The 18,373-nt window shown below is 36.3% G+C and overlaps 1 protein-coding gene across 2 annotated transcripts in view; it reads left to right on the top strand.

Moving 5' to 3' along the window:
* Positions 1-18,373, top strand: part of SYT1 (synaptotagmin 1) — a 495,552-nt gene that overhangs the window by 419,686 nt on the left and 57,493 nt on the right. The window lies entirely within an intron of this gene.

Raw genomic sequence — 18,373 nt, 5'->3', positions numbered from 1 at the left:
TTTTGCCTTATATACTGAAATTCTCTTAAATTTCAATTTCTTTCTTCAGCTCAATTGCTTCTTTCCTGGAAAATGCCTTGCCCACATATCTAAATTATCCTTTTTTCTTCAGCCTTTGTATACTGATAGGAAAGGTAAAAACAGTGGCTATTTCAATTTTACATCCTAGACTGCCACCCTTACCTCTCCTTTCATTAGTGCCGAAAGCATGACAAACAAACCCACAACGAAGTCTATGGATTTGAGTGAAAAGCCACTAGCCTGGGAACTGGGCCAATAAATAAAGTGACAAAAACTTATTTGAGCCAATTAGACAGGGATATGCAAATTAATTGGCCATGATATCAGGGTCAAGCAATAATATGCAAATAACCCGGCATGTTATTGAGCTAACAGGACAAGAATATGCATAAGTTGTCTATGATGTCAGGAGGATTCATTGTAATTTTAGGCTTGAATATTACAATATAAAATTCTATGACGCTTTAAAATGCTTAATTATAATATTGATAATCTGAATCCCTCTGGTGTGAGCAAATTGATCTAAAAGAGAGATGACTAATCTTTAAACTGAATCCTCCTAGAAATTGAGTTATTAAAAAGACTTAAAGTGGGCCTCCTCGGTGGCGCAGCGGTTGAGCACTGGGTTGCGAAGCTGCCCGCAGCCTCTGTGGCGCTGGTTCGATCCCTACTGCATGTATAACAAACAAACAAACAAATAAATAAATAAATAAAGCATGCCTCTATAAAAAAAAAAAAAACAAAAAAAAAAAAAAACAAAAAAAAAAAAAAAGACTTAAAGTGACACCCAAGAGAAGCTGAGACCCAGGTACAGCTACCACAGAATAGATGGACTGCTATCCCTGAAGGACAAACAGTGGTTTCAAGGAAACAAGAACAGATGTGGGGTGTGAGCTTGAAATCAAGAGAAATGAGTGATAAGCTAAAATGTGTTGATCAGAATAGTTACAACAAAAACTCCAAAATAAGTCCTATAGCTGGCAGGTACACATCAATCATTCCACAAACACCATTTGAATACCCATTCTGTGCCAGGAACCATGCCAGCCCTTGGGTTTATGGAGAAAAGTTAATAGCAGACACTTGCACAGCACAATGTGAGTCAGACATCGCTCTGAACACTTTACATATGTTAGCTGATTTAATCCCCATCACAACTCTATGAGATAGAGACTATTTTTAATGTTATTTTATTGATGGAACTATAGCACAGAGAGCTAAATAACTTTTCCAAGGTCATATAATTAGTATTTGGCAGAGTTATGTTGTCAACCCAGTCTTCAAACTCCATGAATAAAACATGTAACTCTAAGTCCTTAACCTTTCTCACCAAGTTCAACCTGGAGAGCAGATGGCTAACTACATTTTACAGCTTGAGAGATGGCCAGTAATTCTACCCCATTCCAAAATTACTTTGTACGCAAACTAAAAGTCTATCATGGAATAAATTAGCTAGTCGACTATTTTAATTATTTTGCTAATTAGACAGCAAAGACAGGATCAACAAGTCCATAAAATCTAACGTGAAATATACCTTGCTATTCAAAATTCCTCAAAAAAAATTTTTTTTTGCTACAAAAATTGTTGGGTAGTAAAAATCTGACTCTAAGAGATGGATAGGTTGAAAACAAACATGGGTCTGCTTTAAGTTATAAACTAAAGAGTGATTATCTCTAAACTTTAATTGATTTCCATGCAGGAAAAAAGGCTTCTTTGTTTCCCCTTTTGTCCAGATGACTATGTTATTCTAGGGCTTCCTTGCACAACAAAGAGGATGAAATACAAAACTATGTGGTTTTACTGTATCAGTGGTAGGTGTGTAGTGACACTGCTAACACATCATGGGAAAATGTCCAAGTCAAAGGGATTTGAGCATCTATTAGATAGAGAAAGACTACAGAAAAATTTTACCAATTCAATTTATCAAGTGCTGACTCTAGAAGGCTCTGTTAAACTATCAGAAAAGAGGTATTATGATATAATAGTACAAACACTACCCCTGTAAATTGCTATTGGACTCTGGGGATCAAAATTACTATTTAAATATTAAAATGAAGAAATTGGAGTTGTATCACACAACTTTCCAGGAAAATAGCACTCTGCTGGAAACTTAACATGAGAAATCCACGGCTGGAGAAGTAGAAAGGAGCAAATAAGAGGTCTGTGCTAAGACGCATTTACTAGTCACCTTGAAACTTCCAGTTGTGAATGTGACAAATTTCTCCAGCCATTGAAATGCCACTCTGTGGATGAGCCAAAAAAATCTTGCTAGGCTGAATTAGCCAAAATGGTGTAGACGAGTTTTAGTGTGGGTAAGCTTAATGATAACACATTGAAAGAACAACCAAAAATATATATATATAGGTATTAAATAATAGGGTCAATTATAAACCAAGAAGAAGTCACCTAGAAACATCTACTGAAGACGTTCACCAAGCACAGTGCTACAACCACAGAGGTTTGGTGTTGTCACGGGAGATTTATCATAAATACTTAAGGGAAGAACTCCCTACCTTTACCAAGACTAAAGTCCATCCACGTGCAGAGTATATGTCCTTAGACCACCCACCTAGGGGAACACATGGTGGTGCCGGAGGACCAGCAGCCAGAGGAGGGCAGCGAAAACAAAGGGATGAAGGGGCTGTGTGTGTGGATGGGCTAAGAGGATTGGGACTTTGTAGTCTAGAAAAGGAGATATGATTAAAGTCTGAGAATCATGAAAGGATAAGCCAGAGTAACACCTACCTGCTTATCACATCCCACAATACCAGAATTCGGAAGTGACCTTGATGTTTGAGAATAGATAAAAGCGAGGGCCATTCAAGGTGTTCTCAAAGGCACCTTTCTACTCAAAAATTCTTTGTCAATTTTTCTTTGCTATTTTACAGTGGGACTCTAAGAGATGGAACAGGTTGAGATAAAATACATACTCACATACATACCTATACACACACACACAAACACACATTTATGTCTCTTTGGAGTTATCAACTCTCAAGTGGACAAAGTACATATTTACTTTGTGTTGCCTTGTAGGACCCCCTGCCTTTCCACAGGCAATATTCAGAATCAGACTCCACAGCCGCATACATAGCTCCTGAATTCAACCCAGAACAACTGCATTTGCATCCTGAGTTGACCACTCTATCCTCTGCTCTCCACATGGGAAAGGAATAGGGAACATCAGGTTTCCTTCCTGTCATTGTGTTAGTGGGATTAAAGACCCAACAGACACCTGTTTTTAAAATTATTTAGTGGGATCTCTCAAGAGAACTTATTACACATTTGGGTAAACACCTTCCTCTAATAAAGTTGTAAAAATATATAGCAATTTCTATATTATTTTTCCCTGTCTTTTATGAAGCTCCAAGATTCCTGTTAGGCCTACGACAGTTGGGTGGCAAAACCAAAAAATACTATTGAGTGTCAAACACTACAATGATGCTCAGAAAAACAGAAACAACTCGTTTTTAAAAGTACTTTATTTATCTACCTCCAAAAGGATACACTATGTATGGGCCTCCCTGGTGGCCTTGGAGTTAAGTCTCGTCATGTCACCACAGCCTGAGTTCAACCCCACCCAGGGAACTAACCCACACATGGCACAGCAGACCTCTCCTGTCTCTCCCACGGCTCCCCTCAGCAGTCTGCTTCAGTAAATCCATCTGTTCTGCTCCCCACTCTATCTCTGGTGAATCCTCTCAAGTCCCCCAACCCCCACACCTATGGCCTACACCCCAGTTCTTCTACACAAAAATAAAAGGACAAACTGTTTATATTTGATCCCTTAATCGCTTGATCCTTTTCTTCATTATAAGAGGTATGACTCTCTTTTTTCCCTCTTCTCCAAAGTCTGACCACCTGCTCTATCATGAGGTACTTTGAGAGCAGGGATTGTGCCACTAAGGCCAGAATTCTCAGAGTCCCCAGCACACATGTTGGAAAAACATCATTAACCTTCCTTGTCTAGACAACCAGTTAAGAATTTTTTAATTCTGCCAATCTAACTGGTCATTTAGTCTTCATCTTCCAACTGATCTGACTGAATTGTTTTCTACTTAATGAAATTCTTTTGGCATCCTACAACAGTAATCTTAATAACAGAAATAGCAGCTAAGGTATTAGTAAAATCATTAATAACAGAAAATATAATTCTTGAAATTGTTTATATAATTTGCCAATTCAGGGAATTTTTCTTCTTTTCTTAGTTCCCCCTATATCTTCTTTTTTTTTTTTTAAATAAATTTTATTTTTATATTCCCCCATACAATTGCAAATGCCCCATTCTGACCCCAATCCTTCCCCTCCTGCCCCCCACCCCCAAAAAAGTGTCTCTGGTTCATAGTTTTTTGTTGATTTTGATTTTCACTTTCTTATATTCATTTTCCTGGTCCCTTATTTAAGTTTTCTAGATTCCTGCTATGAGTGAGACCATCCGGTATTTTTCTTTTTCTTTTTGGCTTATTTCGCTGAGCATGATCCCTTCCAGCGCCATCCATGTTGCTGCAAATTGCATGTGTTTATCTTTTTTGAATGCTGAGTAATATTCCATGGTATATATGTACCACATCTTCTTGATCCAGTCATCTATTTTTGGGCATTTGGGTTGTTTCCAAAGCTTAGCTATTGTAAACAGTGCTGCTATAAACATAACCCCCTATATCTTCTTAATAGTAAAAAGAACAATGATTGGTGGTGGATGCAGTGTGGTTACATACATCTCAAAAGATGTGAACCTACACCCTTAAATCATATACAGTGTGTCAACCTATGTTACCTCAATAAAAAATAATAAAATTTTGAGAAAGAATAGTGAGACAGACTATCTCCGGGACATAAAGGAGAATGACCTAGAAATATACATAGTCCTATAGTTATTCTTCAATGACAGTCTTAAGGACATTTTCCAGGGAAGAAATAAAGGAAGGATGGTCTCCTGGTTGCACCTTTTGCCCAGATAAGACAATGATTCAGCATTCTACCTGGTCACCACTTTATGGTCTTTAGAAAAGGAAGTCCAAGACTCTGACTAGTGAGTGGTGGTGTGGAAGGAGTGGAGACAATAGCTCAGTCGTGGACATTTGGTGGTAGGCACAGTGTGATAAATGCACACTGTATATTAAAACCTATATAGTGTGGTAAAATACTGTCACTTCAATTAAAAAAGTCAAGAGACCAGGGCCTCCCCTGGTAGCACAGTGGTTGAGTACTGGGTTGCGAGGCTGCCCATAGCCTCTGCAGCGCCAGTTTGATCCCTGGCCACCAGCGAGGGTTCGACCCAAAAAAAAAAAAAAAGTCAAGAGACCATAGTCATTCATTTATTAGTGGCTTAACTTTCACTACATATCATTCCTAGAGATGCCTGGGAAACTAGGAGGCTTCCTATGATGTTTCTTCTTCTACAAATATAAATTTGTAGAAATTGACTTTAACTTAGAAATAGGAAATAAGCCCATTTTATACACTTTGAAATGGTACAACTGTTTTAACCCAAACTAAAGCAATCTGCTTAAACTGACAAGAAATTCAAAGACATCAAACTACTGACTTCAGCCAATGCTATGCAGTGTAACTAAGAGTCCCACTATTACTATTATAATTAATAGTCCCCTAGGAAGCAAATAAAGAGTGGCATGCATGTTTAGTGATATACTTGCACGATACACATACATAAGGAACTGGGAGTTCAGTTCAATATGACAGCTGCCATTAGTTCATGTTATTAGTGTCTTTCATATTCTGTTCAAGGAAACAAATGCTTTCACAAATAGCAGTTGTATTTCCCTAGATTGTTAGTTTTTAAAATATAGAAAAGCTAAAAAAAATAGTTAAAATATCCATAACCCCATCACCTCAACTTAATATGTAAGTTAGATGTTTAGTTCCCACATCAAACCCTCTAATGCCATATCTGAGATAGTTAATTGTCTTGGGGAAATGGCTTGAAAGTTCATATCCTGGTTTTTTTTTCTGCTTCATATAAATTATACACACACACCAAACACACACACGCACACACACACACACACACACACACAGTTTTGCAAGACTGGAATGAGATCAAACATACTATTCTGCAATTTATTTTCAAAATACAATCAAGACACTTCCAGGCCAATATGTATGATGTGCCATTACTTCTACCTCTATTGCACCACTTTGCTTGAATATATCATAAATATTTGGTAATTTCTTTATATACTGAGAAAGACTATACAGCTTCAAAGGACTTAATACCTAAATAAAGAATTGTGGGTGCCCGGAGAGAAATATAGTAAAAATGTCAATTCTTCCCAAATTAATATTAAATGCCATTAGGAAATTAAAAGACAAGAAACAGTCTAGAAGAAAGCTTTACCTTGCAAACACTTAAAGAGTTCCTACATCAGTAAGAGAAAAGTGATAGGGGAAGTCTCCAGTTTTTAATGCTCCTGTAATTTTCTTGCTGCTTCTTCTACTTTTGGCTCCTATTGCTAAAAGGCAATATATTACATTTATACAGGCTCATCAAGCCTCTAAATAAGAAAGGATTTTAAAGTAAGATGCAATTACCCTAAGTTCAAAATCTAAAAGTGTGTTGCTTAAAAAGACAACCTGGATTGATTGCAAAGTGTACGAAAAAAAAAAAAAATAAGGTCATTAGCTTCTAGATTTTCAGCTTTTCATCAACGATATTTGCAGGAGTATGAATCCATTAAAACACTCAATCCAGCAGCATTGTTTTGATAGCAAGTTGAAAATAACTGTGAAAGTCACTAAAGGTCAAAGTAAAAGACACCTTTACAAAAGTCAAAAGTAAACATTTTTCAGAAACTGTCTCAATTTCTAGACTTTCCAGAACTACTTAAACATCTGAAAACCATTAAAGGTTACCTATTCAAGTTGTGTATCTACACAACACTCTTGAAATATATAGTGCCTTCTTTACATGCAATGAAAACATTATAAATGAAAGTAGCCTGAAGAGTTATATTACAGGGAGGCTTCTATTAACTTTAATTAGAAATCTGTTTTAATCTTAACTGAAAGACATGTTCATCTTTTATGTAAGGATTTCAGTGAATTTTTTTAAAAAAAACAGTGTAGTGGCAGAGATTTTAAAAGAGGCAGTGAATGCTTATGAATTATGCAAGTCTGAACTTTCATTTTAATAACTTCATTAAAATATAAAAACCTTAAAAGCCTCCCAACAGGAATTTAACTTTATAGAAATGCTTTATACGTGCCCTGACCTTGCCAAAAGACATACCTAAGGCATGATTTAACAGTTATTATGGGGCAAAACCTAGTAATAAATACCCATCTGAAAATGCCAGCATTTGTCCGTGCCTCCTTGGCCTCTAGTGGAGATGCAACTAGCCATAAACAAACCCTCTCCTGAGAGGCAGCAGGACACAGCAGAAAGGCAACAGCAACGGGTATTAGGAAACCTGGATCTGAAGCCTTTAACCTTTCTTATCATCAGTCTGTTCATCTATAAAACTGGAGTATTGATGACAGCAACAGTGTTGCATAAGCAAATGAAGTAATGCCAGGTGGGAACTGTGATTGTCCAGCACTATGTAAATGTTGGTTATTTTTAAGCAAAAGACAGTTCTTGGTTAATTCATCATTTCCTCATTCCAAGAAAATATGTTCTTATATGACCGATACAAATATCCTATGTGTGTGTTTATAAAGGATTGCCCTCATTATTTGAATGGCAGTCACTGATTACACAAATCTAGGAGGACATCATAAAGCTAACCAGTTCTGCTTCCCTCTTCTGTCACTCTTGGCCACAAGACCCAGTTTAGTTTATAAGAAGACCAGTAATAAATTTCTCAAGTAACATTTCCTTCCACCTTCAACTCTAATTTATTTGCTTGAATTTTCTCAGATACCGAAGTTCTCTTCCAAATGGTTTTTTTATGATAACAGGCCCAAGGCAAATGCTGTTAATTGGGCCAGCAAATAGGAATAAAGAGAAGGGATGACAGAGGTGCTAGTCTAATTATCAAGTTAATGCCTGGTTGCTAGACAAAATCCACCTCTAAAATGAAACACCACAAGATGGAGTCTACTGTTGTTATGCTAATTTGACTGGAAGTGACAAGGCCTGGTCCCAAAGCAACCCCTGCTTGTCTTTCCAAATAATTGTGCCCCAGCTAATGAATACCTAATTGGATACAACATGAGTCAGGATTCATTGCTCATTGTTGGTACATAATTGAATGGTCAAGATTCCAACTTTCACTTACCTCTACAAATTCTCAACTCTTTACAAACAGCATCAATACTAAAAATAACAAATCCCTATGTAAATGCTCAGTTATGTGAGGCAAAATCCTCACATAACTGAAGCCCTCGCTTTGAAGCCCTCGCTTTAGCTTATTTTCCTCTAGCTGGAATGTCCTTTTCCTTATCAAACATACCCCCAGGCTATCACCATCTTGGTGGTTTATTAAAAAAAAAAAAAAAAACCTGGTTGGATTATACTTTTACTATACAGCCTTCACTCTACATCAAATGTATAGCTTCATTTGCCATTAGGAAAAGTAGCTCAGCTATAATACTAAAAATCTAGGTGAAAAAAATGTGAAAAACTTTTGTGTCTTAGTCCTACAATAGAGAGGATCCTTCTATGCCACTTTGATTTGTTATTTAACAAATTGCTACATTTATCCACAACAGTAATGTTGGACTGTGCCTCTCTCAAGCAACTAGTCAGCCCAACCCAAGGTTAAACCCATTGCTTAGGAAACATTTTCTATAAAGCCCTGAACCTGAAGACTCTTTTAGATTTCAGAGATAAAAATGTCAGAGCTCCACAGTATGCTAAGGCAGATGCAAACATGAAATTAGGAGATACGTTCCAATCTGCCCCTCAAAAAAATCTCTTCATAAATATAACACTATGATGGGGGCTGCTTTTTTTTTTAAATGATGTCTTTATTATTCCTGCAATAGAATTCAACAGTGGATGTGATATGAAAGTTTAGCCTAATGCTAAAGAGACACTATCCACAAGTCAAATTTTATAGATATGGACATATGTATAACTTTTAAAATCAAATCACATACACTATTAAAGCATGTATAGATTTTGATTTTTATAACCGTCACTGGATTTTTTTTTATTTATTTTCTTTTTTTTTGTGGGACCCTCGCTGGTGGCCGGGGAACGAACCAGCGCTGCAGAGGCTGCGGGGCAGCCCAGCGCTCAATCGCTGTGTCACCAGGGGAGGCCCAGTCCAGCCATTTTTAATGCTGTAAGAACTAGTAATTCAAGGTACTGAAACTTAGTATCTGCTTTCAAGCAAGATTAAGGAATGGGAATTTTTTTCCATTTTAGGTGGCTTCATGAGCAAAAAGATATTCTTATGGGTGGTTCTTGTCATTGCTTCTAACTCTCCATTTAAATTTTCAAGTGATTTAATCTGAAATGTAAAACAGCAGTGAAATCTTATTACCAAAAGAGATTATTCATTTCAGAGATGAAACGCCAGCAACAGAGCTCCTATACTTGACACTGAAAAGGCTGGCATATTTCATTTGTTTCTGGAAACACATGAGAAGAGACATTAGCTTTCTGAAGCAAATCCAAAGCAAAGTCAGAGTCAAGCAGGGGCCAGATACAGCTTCAGTTGAGGTTCTGTACAAGGAATTGAAGATGTTAAAACTGCAGAAGAGACAGAGAGGAAATGATAACCGGCTGCAAATATGTGGAGAAAGAATTGAACTTTGTTAGCAATAAAGCTCTGAACTGGGGTCAATGGGTTGAACATTAGAGATCCATACTAGCTTCTTTCAATTTTACTACCTAAGAAAGACTAGAAACCAATTTCAGCAAAAATATTGAGTTAGGGATGATGCCCTACTCACCTCCACAGGTCAAGGGATTAACCTATTAAATGACTCCAATCTCTTAAAACTGTCTCATCCCAGATGAGACTAAAGCTCAAAAAGATCATCTCCAGCCTGAAGCTAATATTAGCACATGAAAGAACACACCATTTAACAAATTCATCCCCACCAAGAACCATTATTTTTTCTCCTCAAATAATACGACTCTTATTAATAATAGCAGCAACTATAATCTACTCCATAATATAAATATAGTAATTACAATATAATGCTTTGGTTCTTTAATCCCAATTATTATCCCATGAGGTTGCTATCATTAGACCTATAGGCAAATGAGAAAACTAAAGTTTGGAAAAGTAAAGTGACTTGCTCAAGGTCACAGAGTGAGTGAAGGCCAGGCCCTAGTGCATGACTCCAGCGTATCTGCTACCTAAGCCTTCCTGCTTACCCATTACATTCCACTGTCTAGACAGTGTGCACAGTAATTTCAATTGGCCATAATTCCCAAACCATAGAAACCTCAGCTCTCAAAGATAATAAGTGTTTTTGAGCTGCAAAATGATCAGTTGACTCACAATTAATACCCTCTATAGATTATTTTGACAAAGTAACAATATCCAACTGTGCCTGCAAATACCAACACATGCAAATCCCTGTCACTTCGCAGATAAACAGCATAAGCCGCAGTGAGCAAAGAAGTAACTGCTCTTGGTTCATTTTTTTCAGTGTGTTTCTTATTTCTGTTGGAAAATAATGTCCAGAAGGAGTTTGTGTTCTTTTCAATGACAAAAAAAAGAAAAGAAAAAAAAATGAGGAAGTTAGTGTTTACAAGTTAACATAATACAAAAAAGAGCTTTCAGGAAATTGTGAGCCATGGCTTCCCAGTAGAAGATGATCATAAGCAGCCAGTGAGTTCCTGGGTAGTTTTAATTTATTTTTAATCATTTCAGAAGTGGTGTCTCAGGGGTATAAGTTAAAAAGCCTCATTTCATTTTTGTTCCTTTTTTGCCACTCCTTAGTTTGGGGGGGAAAAAAAGTAGAAAAAAAAAATAGAACCAATTTAAGTATTCACTTCACCTGGATATGTCCCTCAATATCCTAGACCTGTCTTTGTTATTGTTTAATCTTTGCACCGTCCATATTCTTCACTTGATCACAGACTATTGTCTTTCTTTGATTGTGTCCTATAAATGCCTTTTTGCATTCATGGACAGAGTTCTTTAATCATCAGTGTTGCCAGGCTAGTTACTCCTCTTTCTGTGTTTCCATGGCACACGGGAGTTACCTCTCCCTAAGTGTTTGTTGCTCGTTCTCTTTGAATTTCTTTTACCAAGGAGCTGACTTGATTCATTTTTTGCCTTTAGCATTGTCTAACACATAGTAGGCCCCCTCAGCGTTCCAATTAAATGCAAATGCAAACATTTCATTTTAGTCCCCATCTGGGCGCATAGTGTGAACTGAAGTGAATTGAATCAAAACAAATCAAATTGAACTGAATTGAATATATTAAGACATTATTATGTCACAATAAAATTTTCCATGTTAGTTTTTCAGACAAGTTGATTAGCAAGAGCCCAGCAATGATGTTCCTTGATTCTAAGCACTGGAATCTTTGGGATTACCTATTCTGTTTCTGTAGAAAAGGCAGCAATCTTTAAGAATATTGTAGTTATTTCTTTAAACTGAAGCCATGATGGTAGACATAGCTTAAATCACAGTGTATATAAAAAGTGGTTAGGATATGTAGAACAAAACACTGGAAGAGTGATAGTATTTCTGAAAAATATGATGTATAAAATAAGGTAAACTGATATCATTGATTAAACAGGTGGAGCCCCCAAATGAGATCTTAAATATCATTTCCAAGGCTAAGTCACTCTGTGATGCCCGAGAGAGAAGCCCAAATATCAGTGGCAGCCCGAAGCCCCACCCCTCTCTTATTGCTAACTCCAGCTTCAAAAATCCAGCCCATCAGCCTGCATTATGTGTCCCATCTGGGCTGCATCCTGCAGTAGGCACTGGAGATTTGCTCAATAGTTGAGCTCAGTCCCTTCACTTGCAGAGCCTGTGGTACCTGTTGTTTTTCAGGAATTACTATAAACAATATGCTCATTTTGTGAGGATTAGTGTGTTGACAACTAAATAATGTAATCCCGAAGTCAGAAGTCAGTATAACTTGCCTCACATAAACGGCACCCCACAGCAAAGCACTAAAAGACAATAAATAGTAAGTAAAGATACCCTTTGTGTCCCCAGTCCCCACTGGGGTGCTCCCCACATCCTTTAGGAGCCCTTGAGTACTGCATGTGAATCAGCCCAAACAAGGGCACCACTGTGTTCCTGTTCCTCAAATCTTAGTAAAGCTGTAATCTATCTTATTTTTAGAAGAAAAATTAAGTAAAAATTCTGCTATTTTCTCCTTTATGGAGAACATCAGACACCACATTGGAGACTACTGAAGCCTGGCGGTTTCCAAGTTATAAACCCAAAACCTGCCAACCTTAGTATTCTTCACCACGGGCAAGAAAGTTTTGTGTCATGTTTCCATTGTCTTCCTTTAAAATCACTCATTAACCCAAAAGAACAGTGCAGCCTCGTTTATCAATAGGATGTGTAGGTTGCTCTAAAGATGGTACCCATTCCAATAAAAGGTAGGATTTTTAGTTTGCCATAAGTTTTAGGATAACACCATAATCTGAAACAAAAAATAGACATAAAAAGGCCTAATCCAAAATTTTTCCCCCCAGAATCCACCATGCCACACAAGGACTAGGGATAGCTGGGTGATTAGCCTGTAAAAGGGAAGGCTGGGTGGGTAACAGGCTATTCACAAGCATTTGAAGAACTGTCCTAGGAACAAAGTATGAAATCACACCTTCACCAAATACCTATTATATACCTACCCACTAAGTATCACAGTGGTACATACAAAGATGAATAAAATGTGGTATCTGCCTTCTGTGAGCTCAACGTCGGCGTAAGTGACCTGCTTAAGAGAAATAAAGGTGTGTGATGTACAGTGGGTGCCCACAAACTCTCTGTAAGGACCAGACAGTAAATACCTAAGGCTTGCCAAGTCACACGGTCTCTTCCAACTCTTCACTCTGCCCTCATAACCTAGAAACACTCAGAAACAATAGATAACAAACAGGCACGGCTATGTTCTAACAAAGCTATGGGCACTAATGTTTGAATTTCATATGAGTTTATGTCTCATGAATTATTCTTTTGATTTTTTTCAAATTTTAAATATGCAAAACCTCCTGAGCTACAGCCTCAGATTTTGTCCACAATACTTTGCTGAACCCTGATAAAGATTAACAGGATTTTACAGGATCTCAGAGGAAGGGTAGGCAACCCCAACAAATGTTACGCAGGCTTCCTGGAGAAAGAACTGAGTTGAGGGATTATGTGGTTCAAAGGCCACAAGGATAGTGTCAGCTGAGGCATGGCTGTGTAAAGCAGATGGGGGAACACAAATGAGCACAAGAAATGCTGCTATGGCTGAGAAGATTAAGAAATGCAGTTGGAGAGCTAGGCAAAGCCAAATGAATGAAACTAAACTTTATGCTCAGGAGGTGATGTGGAGACACTGAGCAGGGAGTTTGGTGTGGGAACAGTTAGCAGTGCAAAATTCTAGAATAGCAATTCCAGCTCTGGCAATGCAGTCAGTCTCACCTGGATTATGAGCCCTTTTCTGCCACTCACCAAGCATATGATCTCAAGCCTGTTTTTTACCCTCTCTATCTCAATCTCCTCATCTGAAAACCAAAGTTAATCCCTACCTCTATACGTGCACTATTTACTTCTATCATTGCACATAGTGACACAACTTGTAGTGTGAGTTTCAATGTCATTTGTTGTTCTAGAGTGCAGGATTTGTCATTATTAATATACACAAGTACCTGGTATGGTATATGACAAAGCAAGTACTCTAAAGTTAATAAGGAATAAATGCAAAAAAATAAAGCTAACATTTTCCCGCTTTGTCATTCCATAAGGTCCATATTAGCTTCTAATTTTGCAAGGATAAATATATTGTAGCATTTATGGAAAACTTGAAACAAAGGTATTGAAGGAAAGATTAATCATTCTCTATACAACCATAAGTTTATTTTCCTGAGGGAATTCTAATTATGTTATGGTACATGGCTTTCTTCAGCAATTCCACTGAGATTCATTTCCTTGAAGAAGTTTTCTTAATCTAAATAGGCTATTTTCTAGTTTATATTTCACCAAGCTTGAAGTGAAGTAAAATCTTTCCAATATACAATTCATCTGCCTGATTTTTAACTTCAACTCAGAGATAGAATAAGTGACCCATTTTATGAGTGATCTATAAATAATTATATTCCTCCTTGTGTAATTTGCCAAAAGCCTTTCATATTACACAAGATCATACCACAAATTGTGGTATGATACACATACACACACACTATATCTCATGACATTTCCAGGGTGCTTGTTCCAAGGAAAACCAAAAAGCAACAAAATCAAGTTAATTTACAATTCAAATTGTTTATTTTTCAAATTTATTCACCCAGTATCTATTGAGCACCCAATATAGGCCATGCAGTAAGCCTTTCCTTCTAGAGATTCATGTAACACATAGTATAAAATGTTTACTTTCTAAATAGCTTAACTCCTAGCCAATTTATTTTTCCTATTTTACATATGCATAACAATAGCCAACATGGAAAAGTCTACTTCTAGTAAAACAATAAGATAAAAATTCATAGGTCTTAAGCACTATTTTCAATTTGTCATCCTATTTTCCAAGAAAACATATATGCATCCTGAAATCTAACCTAATTTACATATGACTGAATTGTTTCTAAAATTGCTTCTGAAAATGGCCATATTGCAATTGTTGTATAAACAACTTAGTTTCCCTTCTTCCTTTGAGTTCCACAATCCTTTAAGGCTGATTATAAATTGAGAATATCCAGGATGCTAAAATGATATACAATTTACTCAACATACCAAATCTGTTATTTAGAAATCCCTGTCATTTTCTAAGGAGAGCTTATAATTATATTCCAACACATATTCTGTCATCACTCATCTTGAATAAAATTAAACAGTAGAGAGTGTAAGAAAACAGTTTTAATTATATTTCTGAAATGAGTTCTTTCCAAGAAAACTGTCCAAAGTGACAAGATCCCAAGATTTTTTTTAAATTTGAAATACTCTACATTGTTAACTAAGTGCCATAAATGTTGTTCAATGAATATATGATATATATATATATATATATATATACACACACACACCCATTAGGATATGCAGATTCTGTATATGTATTCTGGAATTATTTTTATTCAAAATTTTAAAGATAACAGCATTTTAGTGCAATATATAAAAATACACAAGATTTTTGTAACAATTTCTATAGTATTGGTCAGGAAACTCTTGGTCCATTCTTCATTCAACTTATTATCTTTTTGATTCCAACACCATTCCTTGCACTCCCTTGTCCTTTTCCCTCTCCTCTTCCTGTTAACCTCAGAGCCCTCAAATGTCCATTGATATCCAGTAGTTTTTGAAAGTATTTTATTGATACATTGTCAAATTGTCTATTATATAAATGTCCGATATTTGATTTTATCATTCTTAAATTGTGTTGGTGCTTGTATTTTTAAAAATTCTATTATGCTGAGAATAGCTGCATTTCATCCTTTCTTATGCCTATGTAATATTCCATGGTATGTGTTGTGCCACATCTTTTTGACCCATTCATGAATTGAAGGAAATTTATGCTGCTTCCATGCCTTAGTTATTGTAAAGAATACTGCTGTAAATATTGTCGAACATAAGGGATTTTTTGTTGATGGTAGCATACACAAGATTTAAAGACAATATTCAAATAGCCACATAAGTACATGAAATATCTGAATTAATTTAGCAATAATCTTAGTGTTAGTTACATCTTCCTTCTTTTCTAGTAGTTTTATTCACTCATTTAATTAAAGAACTAAAGACACAGCACTGAACAAAATAGGTAAATCTCCCTCGTGAAGCTGACATTTTAGAGATGGGGGAACACTAAACATAATGAGTGAAATACAAAGTTAGATAATACATTTAGTTTAGGAGAAAATAAACCTTGTAATGTTTATGAAAAGTGGTCAGATTCTGATACATTTTGAAGGAAAAGTCAATAGGATTTGCTTCTAACTATGAAAGAGAATGAGTCATTAGGATGATGGGTTAACTTTGCCCAGAGCTGCTGAAGGATAGATTTGCTAAATCTTGGGATGGGGAATTCTGCAATAGGTTATGGTTGAGAAGAGGGATGACATGGACTTCTTTTGTAATTTGCTTAGTTTATAATAGCAATTAGAAGAATAAATAGTTATCTAGTATTTAACTAATGTTTTTTCATGTTTTTAAGTTTTTTAACCTGCCATGGAAAATCTCAACCATGGTGAATTATGACTATGTGTTCACTAGGTCAAGGACATCTGAACACTGTTGGCTATGATATCTTTTTTACTTCTTATCTAATTCTTAAAGTCATTAACTATATAAAATACAGGTCATTAACCATGGAATATACATTCATCCTCACTCTTAATCCTCACCCTAGACTTACATTCCTTCTCTATGGCACACACCATATTGAAAATACTTGTCTCTCAGCTTATCAAATGCAGATTTCCTTTCCCTCAGAAATCTTCCCCTAACTAGAAAATGCTCAAGGCTTAATTCCTTTCTGAAATCCTCCTAATCCCATCTCAGCTTACTGACAAGTGCATTATTTGAAGATAGATCTAGAAATCTTCAGAAATATAACAAGTATGACCTCCTTTTTAGAGGACTTTATATAACCTGTGGCATTTAAATATCAACTCTAAAAACCCCAAAGAAAATCTACTGGAAACAATCTTGTTGGTATTTCTTTCAACTGCACAGGCTGGGTTCCATAGTTTGAGTTAATTTACAGAAAAAAGTTTGCATAAAAAATAATAAATAAAAATAATTGCTTTTAAAGAATCAACTGACAAGAGCTTGGGTTAGTGGCCTCAAAGATCTCTTCATTGAAAGCTTGGTCTGATTTGACACCATTTTGATTTAAGAACCACTTGTGAGAGTCAAAAGAGTAATATACTAACCCCAATGGATATAAAAACAAGCAAAACATGACCCACAGTGGGGCAATGCTTTTGATGAGACACTAGCATAAAATCATGAACTCATGCCAGGAACAAAAGTATAAAGATTAGAATCCAGATCAGCAGTAATTAATCCAAGGAACTTGCTGGAATGCCCACACACAGATCCAACCTAAGTATGCCACTTGGGGAAGTGCTAAATATCATAACTAAAAATGGTCATTAGATGAATTTACAGCCCAAATTGGGAAAAATCTTACATCAGTTACTTGCACACAAAGCCTAAGAGACTGTGTGGAAGTTCTGGTTTTGACTTCCCTAAGCAATACAAAAAAAAAAAAGTTTATACCTAAAAACAGAGCTTGGGTCAAAGTTGTTCTTTTCAAAATGAGGATGGGAGTTAAGCATCTGGACCCCATTTCATCTTCCAGAGTAATTTCCTCCTGACAAAGGAAATGCATTTAATTCTAGTGTTCCTGTCATGTTTCTGACAATTTACATCCTCATTTTCAGTTCTGAGATTATGGTGCAGTAAATGGCCCTCAGACCCAATAAGCACATCAGCAGAGAGTTTTTAGTAAGTTAATCAAAATGCAGGCAAGACAATGAGATATGCTTGAAATAACAAATCACTTGATTACTTAATTAGGTTAGTAAGAAAACCACCAAATGAAGCCCTGTCGTTTTTTAAAACCTGAAGTATTTCTAGATAACGACATGCATTTTCAAGAAGTGGCAAAAATTGGCCTTTTGAAAATTACCAAAAAGTGCCACCTGTGAGCCAGAGAGTTCTCTGCAGACCCTGAAAATACTAAGGGTTTTATTAATCATCTTAAAAGATCAAAGAGCATTCTAAGCTGCACAATAATGCACCGAATTCACAGAAAGCTTCTTGGTTTTTTATGGGAAGTCCTAGTTAGCCCCAGTTTTTGCAGTGATTGCAATCTTTATTTCCAAGCACAGTAGCACACCCCTGAAAATTGTGATTTCAAATAAATCCCCCTATTGTGTCTTTTGCCTCTTAATATAGTAATTATAGATATGTTTGTGCACCAAAATAGCATCTAATAGAACTAACTTTGATTGACATGCTTATGAAAAGAATACTAAAACTACCCAAAATGGAATATAACAATAAAAATAATAGCTCTTGTTGGTGGTTTATTATCTTATACTCCCTGTGCTTAATGCTTGACATGTCTCATTCATCTTATCTTCACAAAAACATGAGTGTTGTTTACCCCATTGGAAACAATGGGGAAATAGTTCCAAGGAAGTTAAATAACTTGCCAAAGGTCATGCCAGAAAGTAAATGACTATAATCCTTTTCTCTTCCACTTGAATCACGTTTCCAGATTTGTGAACCTAAAACCCTGTTTGACCTCTTTGGA

The sequence above is a fragment of the Talpa occidentalis genome, unplaced genomic scaffold (genome assembly GCF_014898055.3).
Source record: "Talpa occidentalis isolate TD23 unplaced genomic scaffold, MPIMG_talOcc4v2.1 talOcc4.16, whole genome shotgun sequence".
In the NCBI taxonomy this organism is placed as follows: domain Eukaryota; kingdom Metazoa; phylum Chordata; class Mammalia; order Eulipotyphla; family Talpidae; genus Talpa; species Talpa occidentalis.
Note: the sequence above shows the minus strand (reverse complement) of the source record. Positions and strands in the feature narration are given on the sequence as shown.